General features: G+C 43.9%; 1 protein-coding gene across 1 annotated transcript in view; it reads right to left on the bottom strand.

The window, feature by feature from the left end:
- Positions 1 to 1,072: 1,072 nt before the first annotated feature.
- LOC103566449 (olfactory receptor 1M1) overlaps positions 1,073 to 21,777 on the bottom strand; it is a 46,312-nt gene continuing 25,607 nt past the window's right edge. Inside the window, exon 3 of the mRNA XM_070626688.1 lies at positions 1,073 to 2,883. The gene's annotated coding sequence lies outside the window, so the exon portion shown is untranslated. The remainder of the gene's footprint in view (positions 2,884 to 21,777) is intronic.

The raw sequence follows: 21,777 nt of genomic DNA, 5'->3' as shown, positions 1-21,777 counted from the left end.
TTGCCCCCAGCCCCTTGCCCACCAGCTCTAAGTTCGCTATTTTGCAACCTTCTAGATTTTCTGTCTCCATGAAAGCAGAAGCCTTGATTGTATCACTCCCTGAGCAGCCTTCCTGCTCAGCACAAGCATGGCCACAAAGCGGGCGCTCAATAAATATTTGCTAAACAAGTGAGTGAGTGAGTGAGTGAATGAAGCTTGTGCCAACGAGACGCCTCCGCTTGATGCTTTGAGCTGGTAAGCAATGCAGGGGCGGGAGCTGGCTCCACATCTATCTTTAAATATCCAGCACCACATGCTGCCCAGCTCTTGCTGGCTGGCCAGGCAGGGGTCAGCCTGCACTTCCTCCATTCCTAACAGGGGCTGTGTGGCACTTCCCAGCTGCCTGGAGGGCTCACTCCTGCCACAGGGTTGGTCATGCCCTGCTGGTTTTCATGGCCTGTCACACCTGTGGCGTCAGCCAGCTCAGGTAACACCATGACGGGCTGCTAATCCCAAGTGTCCACAGAAGCAGCTGGGCAGGGCTGCAGGGAAGTGTTCAGGTGGGGCCAGACCAGGAGAGCCCAGGCCAAGCTGCGCTGGCTCTCCTGAAATATCCAGAGAACACATTTGGTCCCAGCGAGGTGGTGACTTGCTGGGTCCCCAGCCAATAGCTTTTTATTTTTTTTAATGTGTACTTTTGTTGTTGTTGTTGTTGTTGTTGAGGAAGATTGGCCCTGAGCTAACATCTGTTGCCAATCTTCATCTTTTTTTTTTTTCTCCACAAAGTCCTGGTACATAGTTGTATATCCTAGTTGTAAGTCGTTCTAGTTCTTCTATGTGGGGTGCCGCCACAGCGTGGCTTGATGAGCGGTGTGTATGTCCGTGCCCAGGAACCGAACTGGCAAAACCCCAGCCCACCGAAGTGCAGAGCACAAACTTAACCACTTGGCCATGCGGCTGGCCCCCCTCCACCTCCCCACAGCCAATGGCTTTAAGGAGCCATCCTCCTATGATTTCCATGAGCCAAGTACTGTGCTAAGTGTCTGCCACATGCTATCTCAGTAAATGTTCACAGAAATCCAGAGGAGAGGCATTGTTCTTATGTCCACATTTTATAGATGAGGATGCTGAGGGTAAATGGGTTAAGCAGTGTGTCCACAGCCAGAAAGCAGAAGAGCTGGGATTCAAACCCAAACCAATGCCACAGACAACAAGAATAACCACTGGCTTCCCCGCCCCTTCCCACTTTGACCTACACCCACAGGAGAACACTGAGGGGCAGAGATGAGCAAGAGCAGAGGGAGCCATGTGTTCCCCCTGGGACAGATGCTGGAAACCCCCTCCAGCTGTTCTTCCAGTAGAAATACAAAGTGATTCAAAATACAACGTAATTTAGACTTTTCTAGCAGCCACACACAACAAAAACTAAAATGAAACAGGTGAAAATAATATGAATCATGTATTTCAGGGCTCTGCAAATTTTACCTGTAAAGGACCCGAGTAATTAAGTTTCATGGGCTACGTGGTCTCTGCTGTACCTTCCTCTTTGTTTTGGGTTGGGGGGGGGTTGTTTGTTCTTTGGGGGGAGAGTTTGTTTTTGCTCCAGCCCTTTAAATATGTAAAAATCATTCTGATGGGGCTGGCCTGGTGGCATAGTGGTTAGGTTTGAAGATCCACTTTGGCAGCCCAAGGGTTGTGGGTTTGGAATGTGGGCACGGACCTACACATCACTCATCAAGCCATGCTGTGGCAGCGCCCCACATACAAAATAGAGGAAGATTGGCACAGATGTTAGCTCAGGGTCAATCTTCCTCACCAAAAAAAAAAAAAAAAATTACTCTGAGCTTGAGGTCTTCACAAAAAAGGGCCACAGGGCCTTTGCCCAAGACCTTAAGGATTCAAGAAATAAATGGTAATCTGTTTTAAAATAATCAAAGGAGGAATAGGAGGGGGAAGGAGAAGAGGGCAAAGAAGGCGAGCAGAGAAGGAGAAGGTAGAGAGAGGAGGGGAAAATAAGAAATAGAGAGAGGAGAAGGGAAGATGGGGGGAGGTGAAGAAGAGGAGGGAAGGGAGAAAAGAGAAAGAGGAGGAAGAAAGAGGAAGCTGGGAGGAGGGAGAGGAAACATCAGTTAAGTCCTTGCTCGTTAATTACTTCTCATCCAGCTTCAATTTCCTAGTGGAGAAACCAGATGGCCTTGCCCAAGTTAGGGCCCCCTGCCTGAACCCTGGTCCTTCCGCTCTCCTCCAGATCATCACAGTTTATTGCAACAACTTGGTTGAAGTCTGCCTTCACTGTGTGCCTCTGAGCCATGTGAAGCCTGCATAAATTGATCTGCAGTATCCTTTGACCCTGGGCATCAGACACAACCTCCACAACTATTATTAAACCAATGACTATAGAACCAAGGACAATAACACACTTGAACAACCAATAAAATATCTGCTTGGAAGATTCAAACGGAAAAGACTTACTTTCTCTGGTCCTGGAATGGGAGGGTGGCTGGTGTCTCAGTCCTGAGTGTGGAGGATGTGACTGAGCAGGGGTCGCTGGATGCTCCAGGGCCCTGGTGCCTCCTGGGTCCCATCCCCGGCCTCTGGAGCCTGGCTTCTGGGAACTCAAAGGCCCCTCTGACCTCACAGGTAGCCTCAAGGAGACTGGGCTGGACGCTGCCCTTCCCATCAGCTTTCTCTTGCTTGGGTGCCTCTTGGCATCCACAGAGGAATCACTCATGTTCTTAACTCTGGACAGTGAACATATCCCTGGGGGTCTCCCAGGGGAGAGGCGCACATCTTGGGACAGCTCCTCTGCAGGAGGCTTAGATGTGGGTACATGATGATTGCCAAGAATTCCTGTGGTTGCATCCAGGCTTAGCAGAGCTCTGGTGTCCAAGTGAGTAATTCCTCCTGCAGAAAAGAGAGAGAGGAGAGAGGGCCAGTGTTACCTCTTCAGTAATTTAGAAAATTCTGCACTGCAAATGTACTTTAGAAGACACGTTTGTCTAGAAACAGTCCCTGAATAGCACATACATTGATTACAAATTATCCTTGCAAACAAACAGCTACCCCAGAATCAGCCCAATTCTGGAGGCTGCAACAGAACAAATGAAAAATGACAGCATGTGGCAGGCGCTGGTCATGCTTCCTCTCACTCTTTGGGACAACTCTTGTTGGTATTGGGAATATTAAGGCTGGTGCTCCTCAAATTTTAATCCAGATATAAATCATTTGTTTAAATGCAGATTCTGGTACAGTAGGTCTTACTGAGATTCTTCAGATCTAACAAGCCCCCAGATGCTGCCGCTGCTCCACAGAACGTGCAGAGACTTAAGGCATGAGTACTGGGCAAAATTGGTATTCAGTGACTGTTTGCTGGATGGACAGATGGACGGATGGATGGATGGATTGATGGATGTCAAAACAACCATTCGCTCTCCCCTAAACAATTGCACAAAGTCTCCTTTTTCTCTGTATCCACTGTTGCCCTCTACAATGCATCCTCCTCACAGCTTAAGACGTTCCTTAACTTTCCATCTCTAGAACAAAGATCAAAGCCTTGCCACAGCCTCCAGGCCCAGGTCTCATAATCAGGTTGCCATCTATCTCCTCAGCTTTTTTCACCACTTAAATTTTCCCTCTCAGGGCTCCTCCAACTCTGGTTGCCAATGGTTCTTTCAAAATACAGTACTTCTTCTCACCCCAGGGCATTTGCACAGGCTTTTTGCTCTGCCCAGGAACCTCCTCTCCACCTCTGCGCCCAAGTAACTCCTTCCTTGTGGCTAGTAATTATATATTATGTAGCTTATTTAGTGGTTGTCTTCCTATTGAAGTGAAAGCTTTAGGAAGGCAGGGGCTGTATTTTGCTCACTGCTTGTCCCCAGAGCCCAAGACAGTGACAAAGCACAGGCAGGCAGTAAACACTTGTTGAATGAATAAGATGCCCAGTATCTAGAAATTAAAATCGTACTTCTTGCTCAAGAGAGCCTAAGCTTTGGTTGGTGCCGAGTTCTGAAAGAAATTTCGCAGATGGGTCATTGCAATAGGTCCAAATGGGGTGACGAGGGATGTCCAATGGATCGTGTGCACAGAGGCATCGGTATTGTAAATGCAACGTTGGCTTTCAAACCATTAGTTCCTGTAACATCCCTGACTGCAAGACAGGGAGATTTCAACAGACGATTTAGTTAAACCTGGGTTTCTCAACCTTTCTCTATTGATATTTTGAGCCCCTAATTCTTTGTTGGGGGGCTATCTTGCGCATTGTAGAATGTTTAACAGCATCCTTGGCCTCTTCCTACTCGATGCCATAGCATCCTCCCCTCTCCCCAGGTGTGACAACCAGAAATGTCTCCAGACATTGCCAAACGTTCTCTGGAGGTCAGAATCATACCAGTTCAGACCCATTGGATTAAACCTTGCTGACAGTGGGCGACACCAGTGAGGGATATGGCTACTTTCTGATGGCCTTGCTTGATGCAGGAATTACGTTTATACCAATGAGAGCAGAGGCGCATAATATTTTGGGGGTCATGGATCCATTTAAGGATCTCTTGAAATCTACTAATTTCCGGGGGGCAAGGAGAGGATATGTAGATACTCAAACCCACTTCCTAAATATTTGGGAAGATTACTGACCATCTGACGTCTATTTATGCCCCTCCCAGGAGTTTAAGCACTTCAGCCTAAAAATGCATAAAAATGGATGGACTATGTATCTTTTGGGCATGTTTTCATTAATATAGTATTTATGCACATATCCCTCTCATCATTCAAAGTAAAAAGCAATATAAAGCTATACCCAAGAAGCTAAAACTGAAGTAAGAAAATCAGAGAAGAGAATAAAAATGAACTAATGTCTGTAAAAAGGGTGGCACCTATTTTTCACACTACCAAGTGCTGGGTCACTTGGTAAGTCAAGCTGGGTGTAAATTTGTCTCTGAGCCAATGTAAAGGGAGAAATATTGCAGCTTATGTGTTCCACCATCCTAAGAGAATAGCCCCAAATGGGGTCAATATGTTTCCTCTTTTTTCTTTCTCTCTCCCCCTTCCTTTTTCTTTCCTCCAAGAATGTCCTCAGAATACAATTTTAGGCTCCCTAAGGACCCAGCATTTGAGCCCAGAGAGAATTTGTTGAAATAGTCTCAATCCGGTCAAAAAATCATTTAAGGGGCCGGTCTGGTGGCACAGCGGTTGGGTTCGAAAGCTCCGTTTCAACAGCCGGGAGTTCACGGGTTCGGATCCTGGGCGTGGACAAAGCATCAATCATTGGGCCACACTGAGGCAGCATCCCACATAAAATGGAGGAGGATTGGCACAGATGTTAGCTCAGCGACAGTCTTCCTCAAGTAAAAAGAGGAAGACTGGCAACAGATGTTAGCTCAACACCAATCTTCCTCAAAAAAAAAAAATTAATACAGGAATCCTTAAATGCCAATTACTCAATGCGAGCATGGCTTTGTAAAGATTTCTGGCTTGATGCCCGCTGCAGAGCAAGTGCTGGGTGAAGGTAGTTCTTATCGTTTAATCACAGTAATTGTCACAACCACACAGTGAGGTGGGGGTTACCCAGAGACATCTTACAGGTAGGGAAACTGAGGCTCAGGGAGAAGGTATGCCAGGGTCACACAGCCAGCAAGTGTCAGGTTGTTGGTTGTTATGTATTAATATTTCCAGGAAAGCACCACAGTCACACAGCAGGAGTGCATATTCTGGGAAACAGGACTCTTGGCAGATATGGATACGTAAGGAATGGATACAGTGCCCATCTCTCAAAGTCAGTGAGACTCATTTCCCTGGGACCAGAGAAAAGGTATTTCTCAGACAGGTAGCCACACACCTTGCTAAGTGCCCTCCTAGCACCTAGGAGGAAGAAGCTGCAGGTGTGGGAGCCCAGAAGGAAAGGACCTATTCAAGGACAAAGGGTCCCCAGAGGGCTTGGGCCGCTCCTGACCTAGGGCTGCCTCACACTTTCTTCCACAGGAGATGAGTGACACACACATGCACACACACATGCAAACGCACATGTACACGCGCCTGGGAGGTTAACAGGCTCAGCATACACTGAGAAGTGTAAACCTAACTTGAAGTGGAAAACTTCTAAAAAATTGAATTTTGCTAAGTTTATTCCTAGATATTTTATCCTTTTTGTTGCAATTGTAAGCGGGATTGTATTCTTGACTTCTCTTTATGTTACTTTGCTGTTAGTATATAGAAATGCGACTGATTTTTGTATGTTGATTTTGTATCCTGCAACTTTACTGTATTCATTAATTATTTCTAATAGTTTTCTGGTGGATTCTTTAGGGTTTTCTATATACAGAATCATGAATGTGTCATTTGTATGACGTTCTTTTTCTCCCCCCCCCCAAATCCTCCTAGTACACAGTTGTGTGTTTTTAAAGTTGGGGGTCCTTCTAGTTGTGGCATGTGGGGCGCCACCTCAACGTGGTCTGATGAGCAGTGCCATGTCTGCTCCCAGGATCCGAACTGTCGAAATCCTGGGCCGCCGAAGTGGAGTGCACAAACTTAACCACTCGGCCACAGGGCCGGCCCCTGTATGATGCTATTTTTAGTTTGTTACTAAACCCCAAATAAGATGAGAATGCTTCCTTTTGTCTATAGCAATAAAAAAACAATTAGCAAAAAAAAATTAAACTTTGAAAGTACAGTTCCCAGAAGACAATGAACCCCATCCAGGCTCTTGAGAAAGAAGGAATGAGACAGGTAATGTCACCTAAGATGCCGTGCATCTTTCTAAGGCTTGTTACCTCTTGTCTTCTTGATGATGGCCATTCTAAGGTGTGAGGCGACATCTCATTGTGATTCTGATTTGCATTTCCCTGATGATTAGTGACGCCAAGCACCTTTTCATGTCCCTGTTGGCCATCCGTATGTTTTCTTTGGGAAAATGTCTGTTCAGGTCCTCTGCCCATTTTTCAATCTGATTGTTTTGTTTGGTTAGAGTAAATCTTGAACATTATTAACACACACACAAAATGGTTAATTGTGCGATGTGATGGAGGTGTTAGCTAACGCTATGTCATTTTGTAACATTTAAGTTATCAAGTCAACACGTTGTACATCTTAAATTTATGCAAAGTTATATGTCAATTCTCTCTCAATAAAGCTGGAAAAAAAAAAGACCTCAAGCAGGCAGCTGAGAAATGGAAACTCATGGGGGAGTACTGTCTCCAGAGCAAACGGAGATGCAAGAAGCTCGGAGTAAGGAACAGCCTGGCATTGCCCAAGTCTTTCTCCGCCAGTCCGTGAGCCCCACGCTGGGGGCACGTGTGAGAGTGAAACCCCTCTAGTTACCTGAGTCCTTTGGAGTTGTCTGTTTTGTGGAAGAGGGGCACATCTGCCTTTTTCCTCCTAGCAGCTGTTGGCAGAAAAGCCTTGGAGAGAATCAAGTTTGGGCTTTAAAATCAGTCAAATTTGGGCTGAAAACCTAGCCTCTCCTCGTGCCTAAATTCTGCAACTTTTGCCAGGTCACCTAATGCATCTAAATCCCAGTCTCCCCAACTTTAAAATAGGGATAGTAGTAGGTAAAACCTAATTAAGTTACCAGTTTTTTTTTTCTTTTGGAGGAAGATTAGCTCTGAGCTAACATCTGCTGCCAATCCTCCTTTTTTTTTTTTGGCTGAGGAAGATTGGCCCTGAACTAACGTCCATGCCTATCTTCCTCTATTTTATATGTGGGACACCTGCCACAGCATGGCTTGATAAGCGGGTGCATAGGTCGGTACCCAGGATCCGAACTGGCAAACCCTCGGCTGCTGGAGTGGAGCGCATGAACTTAACTACTGCACCACCAGGCTGGCTTCTTAAGTTGATATTTTTGTCATCAAAAACCAATATCAGCATTTTCACGCAATTCCGTGTAAAGCTTGTCACCTGAGGTGGCTGTGGGAATGGAGAAAATTTTAATCTCATCCCTTCTGATCATGTCACACCAAACACTCTCCCAGGTCACGGCGGCACGGATTCAATTCTCTCTCATACACTCAGCATACCAAAACCTCTAATGCCAGCCCCCTTCTTTCTTTTTCCTGAGGTCTAGAACCAAATACCCAGTTGTCCCTTTTGGGATACTCATCAACCTCAAGTCCTGTATGAGTGCAACAGAGCTGAGTATCCTCTTGTGCCCCAGAACTGCTCTTCCTTCCCTTTGCTTAATGATTCCACCATCCACACACAACCCAAAGACCCAGAAGCTATCTCATCTTCTTCTCTATCTTTCTTCCCCAAATACCGCCTTTCCGCCATCATAACACCCACTGCTGTTTACTATAATCACTTGCTGGAGCCCCATGTCTCCCATCATAACTTTAGCTCTATGAGAAAAAAAGGGATTCAGTCTTTTATTTTTTAATTTTTGTATCTCCAGTACCTACGAACATACCAGGCTAGAATCCGTTCATCTATGCATTCAATCCATCCATAAACCTTTATTGAGCACCTGCTGCTTTTCAGGCACTGTGCCTCACGACATGATAAGGCAGAAAAGACAACTTTTCTCCTTGAGAATTTGCAGTCCAGTGAGCGCTCAGATGTAAGGTTCACTGTGTAGTGCTTAATGGTCCCAATCCCACATCCACACTCTATTCAAGCAACTTCGCCCAGGGTCACATAGCTTGTAAGTGGTACAGCTGAGATTCAGACTTGAGCAATATGGTTCCAGAGCTGTGCCCTGGGTCCTGAAATTTTGTGTCTTGGTTCCTTTCTTGGCGGGTGGGATAATTGTGTGGGAAAAGTCACCCATGCTTCTTAAGATAAGTTAGTTTTTAAAATCTCCATGGAATAACCCTGGAGAAGCCAGAAGAGGTCCGGTCTGCTGGTGATTGGTGGAGGCTGGATGGATAGAGCATGAGAACCTGGAGAGGGGGAGGAAGAGGGAATTCCCTCCAGGTACTGGGTCAGGCTGTGGTCATACAAGTGAATGGGTTTGAGGACATAGGAATTCATGCTGCCAGGAGACAAAAGATGCCCCCATTGGAGCCCACAGACCTGAGTTGTCTCTCACTAGGTTCTGAACCCAAGGGCTGTGGGGTTTGGCAGTCTACCTTTCTGAGCCTTGACTTCAGACTTGGAGGAAACGCAGGAAGCAAGGAAGGGACACATGGAGAAGAGACAGTCTTGGGGCTGATCAGATGACTCCAGGAGGCCCTGCAGAAGGGGATGAGGAGCTAAACCTTCCTCGCTACGGTGATCACACCTAGCACTTCTGAGCACCTCCAACAAGCCAAGACCTGCCTTCCGAGGCTCAAAGAGGTTCAAGAACTTTCCCAAGGTCATGGGGCTGTAGGCCTATTTGACCCTGTGACTTTTACAATCTAGACCAAACACTGTTCTCCAGCTTCCAAGGCCCTGAGAACGTTGACTCCCGTTTCACACCACATCCTACTCCTCTCGCTCTCTCAGCTTCAGACATGCTGACTGTTTCTCAGGTTCTTGGGCACTGTCCTGCCTCCCACCACAGGGCTGTGCACAGACTACTCCCTCTGTTTGGAGCATTCTTCCTGCCTGTGCGTCTTTCAGATTCAGCCCATGGATGAGAGGACTCAGGTGTCCCCTTCCTGATCCACCCACTGGAAACAGCTCCTTAGTAATGACTCTTTCTTCTCTGTAGGTCTCATTGCAATGCCTAACCACACACAAACTTTGTGATGATCTGATTATTACTGCCACCAGCAGAATCTAAGCCTCATGAGGGTCAAGCTGGGTCTGCCTCTCTCCCTTTCTGGGCCCGGATATCCCACACAGTACTTGGGCACAAAGTAGATGCTCAATCCATATTAGCTGCATATATTTGCTATGTAACAGACACTTACATAGCCCTCACCAGGCATTACGCTAAGTGCTTTAAAGGTACTAACTTGTTTAATACTGAAAACAACTCCACAAAGTAACTACAGTCGTGCGTTGCTTAATGACGGGAACATGTTCTGAGAAATGTGTCACTAGGTGATTTCATCATTGTGCAAACATCATAGAGTGTATTTACACAAACCTAGATGGTATAGCCATCTATACCATCTATATATACCATCTATAGCTATACACCAGGCTATATGGCACTAATCTTATGAGACTACCATCAAATATATGGTCTTTCATTGACTGAAATGTCGTTATGTGGCACATGACTATACTAGAATGACATTGTCCAATATGGCAGCCAATAGCCTCATGTGGCCACTTGAAGTGTGGCCACTGGGATGGAAAAACTTAATTTTTAATTTTATTTCATTTTAATTCATTTAAATTTAAAAACCGATCCTCGGTTCAGTTATTAGGAAGCTTTTAAGTTGGTTTGAGACCATTCAAGTATGTGAACCTACTCTCTCAACTGTCAGATCAAATATTTCCAACAAAAATGTGGCTTTCCAAACCGAGACGTGCTATAAGTATAAAATACACACCGATTTTAAAGACTTGGTACAATCAAAAGAACATAAAGTGTCTCATTAATAATTTTTAAGTTTGGATTACAAGTTGAAATGATAATATTTTGGATAAATTGGGCTGAATAAAATATATTGTTAAAGTTAATTTTACTTGTGTCAGTCTGTTCGGGCTGCTATAAGAAAATGGCGCAGACTGGGTAGCTTATAGACAATACAAATTTTTTTTCTCACAGTTCTGGAGGCTGGAAGTGTGAGATCAGGAGGCTGGCACGGTCAGTGAGGGCCCACTTCCAGCTCACAGATTTCTCATATCTTCATGTGGGGGAAGGGGCAAGGGAGCTCTCTGGAGGCTCTTTTATAAAGGCATTAATCTCATTCATGAGGGCCTCACCCGCTTGACCCTAATCATTTCCCAAAGGTGCCACCTCCTAATACTATCACATTGGACATTAAGATTTCAACATATGGGTTTAGGGACCAGGTCACACATACACAGACATTCAAACCATAGCACCTGTTTATTTTTACTTTAGAAATAATATATGCCTATCAGAAAAAATTGCAATTATACATGTGGTTCACATTATATTTCTATCAGGCAGTGCTGTACTATAATTACCCTCATTTTGCAGAGGAGCACATTCAGACACAGAGAGGTGAAGTAACATGCTCAGTGTAACACAGCTGGTGAGTAGCAGAGTGGGGATTTGAATCCAGAACACGTGGCTCCAAAGCCAACGTGCTTAGTCACTGTCATGGCCCCAGCATCCCTCATAAATGAGTGGGGGAAGTCTGTGGGAGGGGGATATCTGAGGATCAGAGACGCCCCTCATCCCCCAGAAGGAAGCCCATGCACCAAGGTTGTCTGCGCTGGACACTGAAAGCCAGGATTTGAGCAACATGTTCGGACTTGTCTGTCTCTCGCCTACAGATTTCCATCCAGAGTGGATCTCGATATTCCTCCAGCAGAGCCACGCCACACAGCAAGAGGGAAGTATTTGCGAGCATCAAGTGGAAGAAAAATGAGTTGTGAAACAAAGCGCAATTGTGTTTCTGGATGACTGGGTTTAAAGTAAACGAAGCTCTCTCTCTCTCTTTCTTTCTGAGTGTGACTGGCCCTAGGGACAGAGCTGAGGCCACTGCTCAGCTTCTGGGGGCATCTGTCCCCAGTAGAAAGCTCCGCAGCTGGTCAGAGTCACTGGGACTCAGAACCCCTCTTGGGACTTCAGGAGCTGGCCTCTCAGGAAAAAGATAGAAGAGGAATGTCAATTCTTTTCTTTGCCTCTAGAGAATTCCTGTTTGAAGCTGCACTCATCTGTCACTAAAGCCAAACTGACCTGTGGTCAGAGATATTCACATCCACACTCACACACCCAAACCCGCACTACACACCCAGATGCGGCCACTCACACACCCAGATGTGAGGACTTGCAGGTCCTCACCCCCCACTGGAATGCTCCCTCAGGGACACGTAGACTCAGAAACATACCTCAACAAGATCCTCCCACAAACCCACTGACCCGCCCATGATCACTCACTTAGAAATGTATAACCATTGTTATTTTTCTCTACAACTGCATCGTTTCCAAGGAAATACACAGAAACAGACCTGCAGGACTCCTCTGCAATTATTAAATCTACCTCATGGACCGCAGGTCACCTCATGTCATTACAGTATACAAGACTCAAGAAAAAACTACCTCCCAATGTGTGGAGCCTGTGTTCTTGTATTCAAAGAAATCAGCTGTGAAAGATGTATCAGGTAATGATACTGGCTCAACACAGGTTGATATGTTGACATAAGGGAAGCCATACTGTAGAAAAAAAACCCAGGTTGTAACTTTGAATGACCTCTGATTAACTAACCCAGCTGCATATGCACCCTCCAAGAGAAACACATGCTCTGTAGATTTTATGGCCCTTCCCAGCAGCCATAAGTCGATAACTTTGTTCTTTTGAATTTTTTAAGAATGTGATGATCCCCGGGCACAGAGTCTATGCTGATCATCATCATTAGTGACAACTGAAAGATCTGGGTATGGGACGTTGCTCTGGTCTCTGATGAAAATGCAGTAAAATAAAACATTATCAGGAACTAAGACCAGATGTCTGCCCCCAGTGGAGATCAGATGGATGCCTCACCCAGAGACCAGCTGCCTCCCCCCGCTGGAGACCAGCCCCCTATATAACTGGCCTATAGTCGTTGTTCTATAAGATGGATCCTTTGAATGTTAGTCAGCCGTCTTCTCCCATGCTAGCAAGCTGTAATAAAATCCCTTTCTCTCCTACCACCTTGCCTGTTGACTAATGGCGTGTTTTGTGGCTGGCCAATGACGGTCCCTAGGTAGTAACAGTAATGGGGCATTTCAACATGGACTGGGTGTTGGATGATATTAGGAAAGCATTGTTAATATTGTGAAGTGTGATGGAGGCAAGACCTCCAGCAGGCTCATGTTGGCCACAAATCCTTCCTTCTATTAAGAGGTGGAGTTTTATGTCCCCTCACTTTGCATCTGGGCTGATCATGTGACTTGTTTTGAACAATTTAGAACATGATGGAAGTGGGATTTCTGAAGAACTTCTCACCTCAGTCCAGCCAAATCATGGAACCATGAGATGTTAGATGATTGTTGTTTTAAGCTGCCATGTTTTGTTTTTGTTTTTTTTTCACATAGCAATAGATAACAGTAATAATATTAACAAGCAAAAACAAATAAATTATCCTTGTGCACTCTTGATAGGAATGTAAATTGGTGCAGCCAGTATGGAAAACAGTATGGAGTTTCCTCAAAAAATTAAAAATAGAACTACCATACGATCCTGCAATTCCATTTCTTGGTTTTATCTAAAGAAAATGAAAATACTAACTTGAAAAGATATCTGCACCCTTACGTTCATTGTAGCATTATTTACAATAGTGAAGGCATGGAAGCAAACTAAGTGTTCATGGATGGATAAGTGGGTAAAGATGATGTGAGATACACACACACACACACATGCAACGGAATATTGTTCAGCCGTACAAAAGAAGGAAATCCTGCTGTTTGCAACAACATGGATGGAACTTGAGGTCATTATACTAAGTGAAATAAGTCAGACAGAGAAAGACAAATACTGTATAATCTCACTTATATGTGAAATCCAAAAAAAAAAAATGATGACCTCAAAGATACAGAGAACAGATTGGTGATTCCCAGAGGCAGGAGGTGGAAGGTGGGTGAAATGAGTGACCGGAGTCAAAGGGTACAAACTTCTAGTCATAAAATAAACCAGTCTTTGGAATGTAATGGACAGCATGGTGACTAAGTTAATACCACTGCATTATATATTTGAAAGTTGCTAAGAGACTAGATCTTAAAAGTTCTTATCAGAAGAAAAAAATTGTAAGTATGCGTGGTTATGAATATTAACTAGACTTATTGTGGTGATCATCTGAAATATATACAAATACTGAATCATTATGTTGTATCTGAAACTAATACAACGCTACTTCAATTATATCTGTTTTAAAAAATTAAAAAGTAAGCAAGTTCTCCCTCTCAAATGTATGCACAGACACTCAGTCCCCCATCTAAACACCCTTTTCCAGCGGATCCTCTGTACAGACACCCTCAGCTCCCTGAACGGCCACCACAAATATTCAACACCAGTAACTGACTCCCAAACATTGAAAGTCCTGCAGGCAAACAGTAGCACCAGTCGCCAACTGACCTGCCCAGAGATTTAACCACAAGAACACACAGAAGTGTGTAAGTTGATGCACAACAAATCGTGGTCATACCCACACCCACCCTTGACTACCCATAGATACATCTAGACCTCAGTGAGGAAACAAATACATAGAAGACCAAAGGTGTGGACAGACATCAGGTAGTGTTCTGAAACTTCTCAAGCTCCAGCCCAAGACTTTTGCTTCCTTTCTTCATTCATTCACTCATTCATTCAACAAATACTGTGTGCCAGGCACTGTTCTAAATATTTAGGATACATCATTGAATAAAACAAAGATTCCTGTCCTGGAACATAAATAAAGATCCTGGAACACCTTGTACCAGAAAGTAAGGAAGTGCCCAAAGATTAATGGGGACATGTCAATAGGACAAAGAAGCCAGCCTGGAAGAGCTCCCACTGACCAAAACTGGGATAATTTGAGTATCAACATAAATAATGATAGTAACCAATGATACTCCATGGAATGCAATGAGCATCAAGAGTTTATGTTTAGATAAGTAAATAATGAATAGATAACTAAAGGAGAGAGAAGAGAAAGCTTTCCTTACAGTAGAATGCCAACTAATAAATGTAGAAGGAATGGTAGAGATAGAAGATCAACATTTTGCAACCATCAAAGGAGTAATTGATTCAGTGGGAATCATCAATGGGTGTTGTGATGGTTAAGTATATGTATCAATTGACTGGGTTCTGGGGTGATCAGGTATTTGGTCAAACATTATTCTGAGTGTTTCTGTGAGGGTGTTTTTGGATGAGATTAACATTTGAAATGGTAGACTGCGTAAAGGAGATTGACCTCCCTAATGGCAATCAGTTGAAGGTCTGTCTAGAACAAAAAGCCTGACCCTTGTCCAACTAAGAGAGACTTCCTGCAGCCTGACTACCTTTGGATTGTGACATCAGCTTTTCCCTGCATTTGGACTTGAACTGGAACTTTGGTTTTTCCTGGATCTCAAAGCTGCTGCCTTTCATTCTGGAACTACACCATCAGCTCTCTTGGTTCTCAGGCCTTCAGACCCATGGTGGTAATCCTAGTGCTTAGCACAAAGCCTGGCACATAGAAGGTCTTTTGGTGTTCTGAGACTCCATTTCCAACGTGTGTATAGGGAGATTTCCCCTCACACCAATGAGGAATTCTCAGACACTGGCAAGGTGTCCAAGAATTCAACTCCATTCAACTCAGTTCTGACACTCTCTACTCACAGATAGCATCAGATTCCACACGTCAATGGTTCCATCTTACAACAGTGCCCCCCATCCCACTTCAGACACCAATCACAAGCCCAGGTTGTCACCTGTGGTTCTGACTGACTAGCTACAAATCAGAGATTCTCAAACTCCCTTCCTGGGTTTGATTAATTTGTTAGGATGGCTCACAGAACTCAGAGAAACAGTTTACTTACTAGATTATTGTTTTTTAATAAAAGGATATAACTCAGGAACAGCCAGGTGGAAGAGATGCATAAGGCAAGGTAGGGGAAGGGATACAGAGCCTCAATATCCTCTCTAGGCACAACATTCTCCCTCCGTCTCCATGTGTTAACCAACCCAGCTCTCTAAACCCTGCCCTTTTGGGTTTTTAACGAGGCTTCATTACACAGGCATGACTCATTGGCCACTGGAGATTGATCCAACCTTTAGCCCCTCTACCCTTCCTGGAGGTGAGGGTGGGACTGAAAGTTCTAACCTTCTAGTCACAAGGTTGACTCCACTGGCAACCAGCCGCCATTCTTAGATACTTTCCAAAAGCCACCTCATTAACGTAACAAAAGACACCTTTATAGCTCTCTTCACTTAGGAGATTCCCAGGGTTTTAGGAGCCCTGTGCCAGAAATGGGATGAAGACCAAATATATGTTTCTTATTATAAATCACAGTATCATAGAAGGCTCTCTGGGTGGCTACCTGGTGACAAACATTCTTCGCTTGACCAAACTTTAGTCAGGCTCCAAAACCTTCCCCTAGCCCTAACTGTGTACTTTCTTATAAAATCCAATTTTAGCAAGAGCCCTGATAAGTCAGTTTGGCAAGAACCTCCCATCCTGATCACTCTCAATATCTAATATCTAATATAATAATATCTAACATCTAGTTGATTTAGCCAGAATCTCCTTTACCCCTGATATTTCCCCCTAGTAATTTTCCATCCATCGATCCCCTTCCTACTCCTTGGCTATCACTTCCTTCTTGCCCATGCTGTATTCAGAGTTGAGTTCAATCTCTCTCCTCCAATGGAAAATTCCATCACAGTGATCTTATACTTGTCTCAATACTCCCCTCGCCTTGAATAAAGTCTTCCTTATCATGCTTTAATAAGTGTCATTAATATTTTTTCTTTAATACTGGCAGAATGAATGAATGAATGAGCAACTTTTCAAAAATCAGCGTGCCAGCCAATCACTTTAGGTAGAGGTGCTAAGTAGAGGGGAGAGGTAGATTGATGGACGGAACAAAGAAACTAAAGCTCATAGGCAGCGATGAAAGTAGGTCCAGGAAGTCTAGGAAAATCAGGCCCTGGTTAGGAGGGGAGGACACTACTCCCAGAGTAGCATTGTCCACTAGAACTAGAATGTGAGCCACTGATGCAAGCCATGTAGGCTATTTTTAATTTTCTATTGTTAGAAAAAAAATTATTCTGATGTTTGTAAAAATGGTAAGGAAGACTTTATTCAAGACCGTGGCAATAGAGGAGTCACCGTAGTGGAGAGAGATCGGGGTCAACTCAGAACACAGCAAGACAAGTGGGGATTTCTCGCCGAGGTGCAGAGTGAGGGGGTAGATGCATGGAAATTACTAAAAGGAGACGTCAAGGGTAGGGGGATTCTCACTAAGCTGACCTACCAGGATTCTTGCTAAAAGCAGGTCATGGATTTGTACACTAATGTGGCAGATGAGGAAGCTGATCAGATGTCAGGGGTGAGCACACATCAAGGATGGGGGCATTCTCAACAAACCGACCTAGCCAGACTCTTGCTGAGACTGTTCTGTGGAGGCTTGACAAGGACAGAATGAGCACGGATGCCCAAGGTCAACATCCAGTTGAGAAGAGGGCTCTGACTGACTAAAGTTTGGTTAAGTAGATTAACTCTTGTCACTATTAGCCACATTTGAAAAAAAAGCAAACAGAAACGAATGGTGTTAATTCTAAGGATGTGTTTTATGGAACCCAACATTTCCGAAATATTATCACTTTGAGTTATAATCAATGTAAAAAAAGTATCAATGAGAAATTTTGCATTCCTTTATCGTATTTTAATTTTTTAACTAAGACTTTGTTTGACGCTTACAGCACATCTCAGTTTGGACTGGCCACTATCAAGTGCTCAGTAGCCATGGGAAGCTAATGGCTAACGTAGTGGACTGCGCAGCTCTAGCAAATGGACCAAACAGTAGATGCGGCCTAGAAAGAACACAAGATCCATCAGAAGGAAGCCAGGGGGCACCAGGCAAGCTGGGAAGAGATGGAGCGGACTCCCCCAAGCTGGGAGGGCTGGCCGGGTCTGGAAAGAAAGGAGCTTTCAACTCTAGAGACCCTGATCAATGCACGAGAGCAAATCGTTCTCACCAGGTGCAGAATAGCACGCCCCCTAGGGACCAGATGCGTCATTACCTCCCTCCAGGAGCAAGCGCCTACCAACAACTGACCTTTAGGCAAGAGATGCGGGAAATCCAAGGGCTCTATGATTCTACTTCCAGCACTCCTGCCTCAAGTGAATTCCTGGCTGGTTTCACTGCACTTTCCTTCTGTCCTCCACTATCAACCCTCCTTTTTTCCATAACCCTTAATTCCACCTGATGTTATGTATTTGCATCCTTGTTTACTGTCTGTCCGCCCTCCAGAACTTCAGCTCCAGGAACATGAAGGTTGTGTCAGAGTTGTTGAGCCAGAAAGAGGCTGTTAACATGGATGCACTTCCTATGCTCTCTGACTCAGTTTACTTATCTGGAACGCAGGAAATGAGGGTGGCTCTCACACTTCAGGGCTGTAGAGGACATTAAAGGAGTTCACATCTTTCTTAAATCCCTGATGCATGGTCCCACCATAATAAGCATTCAGTAAAGGGCAGCTGTAGTTAACTTCTCATATTCTTCTTCTCCCTGACCCTACACATTCTGGAGGATCCAGGGTCCCCTACTTCTGCACCCACCCCCCTCAGCTGGCCCCAGGACTTTCTCTCACAGGCCTCCTGGACCATCTGACCCAGATGCAGGACATTTCCCATCCTCCCAGAGCAAAGCTGCCTTTTCCCTGCCACCATGAAAGTGATAGAGAGCTTGTGTTTGTTCCTTTCCTGTACTTCGGGTCTTCACCCCTGGACTCTTCTGAAAATACTAATTTGGGCCACTGCTAATTGCCCTTCTCAACCACCTGAAGCCCCTGTGTCACGAAGCTCCCACCCCCTTTTCCAATAGCCCCTCTGTCGGCAAATCCTTCAAGGTCTTCAAAATCTATCCACAAGTCAACCAATTCTCATCACCTCCCTTGCCCAGCCATCATCTTTCTCCTTGATGACCGCAGTAGTCTCCTAATGGTCTCTGCCTTTCATCCTTCTCTTTAGCAGTCTGTTCTCCCCCCAGCAACCAGAACAAGTTGTTAAAAATAAGAATCAGAGCACAGTCAGCCAGAGCTTTATGGTCCTGTACTTATGTTAGAATAAAAGTCAAATTTGTTACAATGACATACAAGACCTATTGATTTGCCTCCCACCCCCTTGCCTCATGTTCCTCCCCTAATTCCTTCTCTCCTCTTCATTCACTCCAATCTCTTTGCTGTTTCTCAGACTCACTCCTGCCTCAGGGCCCTTGCATTCATTGTTCCCACTGCCCAGAACTTCCTTTCACCAGATATCTACAGGGCTCCATTCTCACCTTAGTAAGTCCTCTGCTCAGAGGTCAGATGTCACCTCTTCAAGGACCACCCCTACCCCACACCACCCCTGTCACCCACTCTCTCTCTCCTCTTTTTCCCATAGCACTTAGTTCCACCAGACATGATATTTTCCCTCTTTTGTTTGTTGGCCCCTTCTCCTGTTGAACATCAACTCCAGGAGGGCAAAGGCAATGTCCGTTTTGCTCACCACCACATCCCCAATGCAGTGCCTGGCACACAGTAGGTGCTCAACAAATGTTTGTGGAATGAATAAATGATGAGAAAGGGTTTCTGCTCAAATCTTTCTCTCCCTTCACCCCAGATCTTTCCCCTCCCCTGAGACACCCTTAAATGGTCTCCCCTACTCCTCTCCCATTTGAAAAATCACCTTCAACCTGCTGAAAAAGTTACGGACTCCCTGGACCTAAACCCCTAAGCCCCATCTCTATCACCTACTGGCCATGTTTCCTTGGGCAAGTTGTTTAATCCTTCTGAGCTTCGGTTTCCTCAACTAAGGAACATAAACAGATAGAAATGCTGATCTCATATGTCTGTTGAGAGGATTACATGGGATTATTTATCTAAAGCTTTCAGAACAGTGACATCACAGTGTAAATATCAAGTAAACAGTGGAATGAGCTGTTCCAATAATAATTCGTATCTGAATATGAGTAATAAGTATAACGATTTCCATAATCATAAATAGGAACAGCTATATCACCTCTTATATTGACCACTGAGTCTCTCTTTGCCACATTATAGATAATCAATACACGTATATTGAATGAATGAATGAATGGCTATTGAACTCTTGTAAGGGGAGATTGTGGACCCCTGTGAGAACTGTAAAAATGATGGATCCTTTCCCTGAAAAAAATGCAGACACACACACAACATTACACACAAGTCAGAAGACTTAAGATTCGTTTCATAATTCCTCTATGCAAAACCCTTTGCCACATGGTTTTTCCCACATAGGAGGTTGATTCTGTTTTCTCAGGTGTCACAGGGGACACCTTAAGCACCAGGGTCCATATCCTCCTCAAAAGTTTTGAGTCACAGCTTCTTGATTACCTAAGGCATTTCTGACCACTCTCTCCTTACCTGGTCTCCTGACATTGGAGTTGGTCTTGTCACCTCTGTGAGGACAGTGATTATAATAATCACAATGCTATGACTATCACCAACAAGAGCTTTTCTTGAACACTTAACTGTAAGCACTTCTATGCATAGTAACACATTTAATCCTCAAACAGCCCCCTAAAGATTTCTCTCAATGAATCTTCAGAAGGAGGAGGAAGAGATGGAGGGAGGCAGAGGGGGAGTGGAAGGAACTCTCTCTCTGGGAAGAGGGACCATAATATGTGTGGCCATATTCTGGCTTTGGTGATGCCACACGCCTTTGGAAGGTCTTAGAGGCCAAAGGCATCTCAACATCCTTGTTATGCAAATTCTTCTAGAGAAAACTCTGCATTGTCAACACCAGAATTTGCCACCCACCATAAAACCTTCCCGCATGATTATCTTCCTGAAGTAACAGATTAAACAGTTCTCTGGCCCAGCAGCACCTCAGTGAGGCCAGGAAGAAGGCATGGAGGTGCAATCCTGATTCCACCATTGGCCAGCTTGTGGGCTTCTCTGACCCTCAGTTTTCTCATCTGCGAAGTGGGAATGACAATAATAAACACTTCCTCAAGAGGTTCTTGTAAGGACTCTGTGAGAAAGCCAAGGTGTGCCGGTTCCAGCAAACAGTTTGGGCTGTTATTTTCACTGGCATGAGCTTAGGAGCAGGTTATCTCAGATGAGATGCTTTTTAGAGCACTCCACTGCTCCCTTAACAAAACCCCGAAATCCTCAGGCTGTTGTTCAATGTCTGTCTGGCCCCCACTTTCCCTTCTAGCTTTATTTTTCACCACTACCTTCCACGTACCCTGCATTGCAGCAAAACTGGTCAATGCATCACAGACCAGACATACCTGGTAATGTCTACCCCAGGACCTTTGCTTGTGTTTCCACCTCAAGAGAGCTCATGGTAGAGTGGACAGTCATGGGCCCCAGAGTCTAACAACCTTGGACTGTATCTCATTTTCACCTCTTGAATGCTGTTGACCTTTAGCAAGTGACAAAACCGCTCTGAGCTTCAGTGTCTCCATATGTAGTATGGAGTGGATAGTGTGTACTTTATACATAATGAATGAGGATTAAAAGCGGATGGGAGACAGATGGACCAGGGAGGTATAGTAATAATTATAGTAAAATAAATAATAGTATTAATGTTAATAATAGATGTTAATTAATGTTATTAATATTATATGTAACTATGTAACAATTATAATAATTATCATAATCATATTACTATTATATTATAATTATATATCAATATTAATATCAATCATGTTAATTAAATAAATTAAATAAAAAATTAAAATTGAATTGAAATCAATCAAATTAAAATATTAATTAATATTACTGTATTATAATATAGAGTACATATAATTATTACAATAAATATAATTATATATAATTATATCATATAATATTTATTATTGCAGTAAAATTAATAATATTAATGTTAATAGATGTTAGTTAATGTTATTCTATTATATATTTATTATATATTCACAAAATATTTACTATATATTTAATAATATATAATATATTATAAAATATACAATAATATATATTACATGAGTATATAATAGTATTAATAAGATAATATACATATTAAATGCTATTACAACGTTAATAAGCATTTACCATGTGCCAGGCACTGTTCAAAAAATTCCACATATAT

Source organism: Equus przewalskii, chromosome 6 (genome assembly GCF_037783145.1).
Source record: "Equus przewalskii isolate Varuska chromosome 6, EquPr2, whole genome shotgun sequence".
Classification (NCBI taxonomy): domain Eukaryota; kingdom Metazoa; phylum Chordata; class Mammalia; order Perissodactyla; family Equidae; genus Equus; species Equus przewalskii.
The sequence above is the reverse complement of the archived record's forward strand: the minus strand, read 5'-3'. Positions and strand labels throughout refer to the sequence as shown.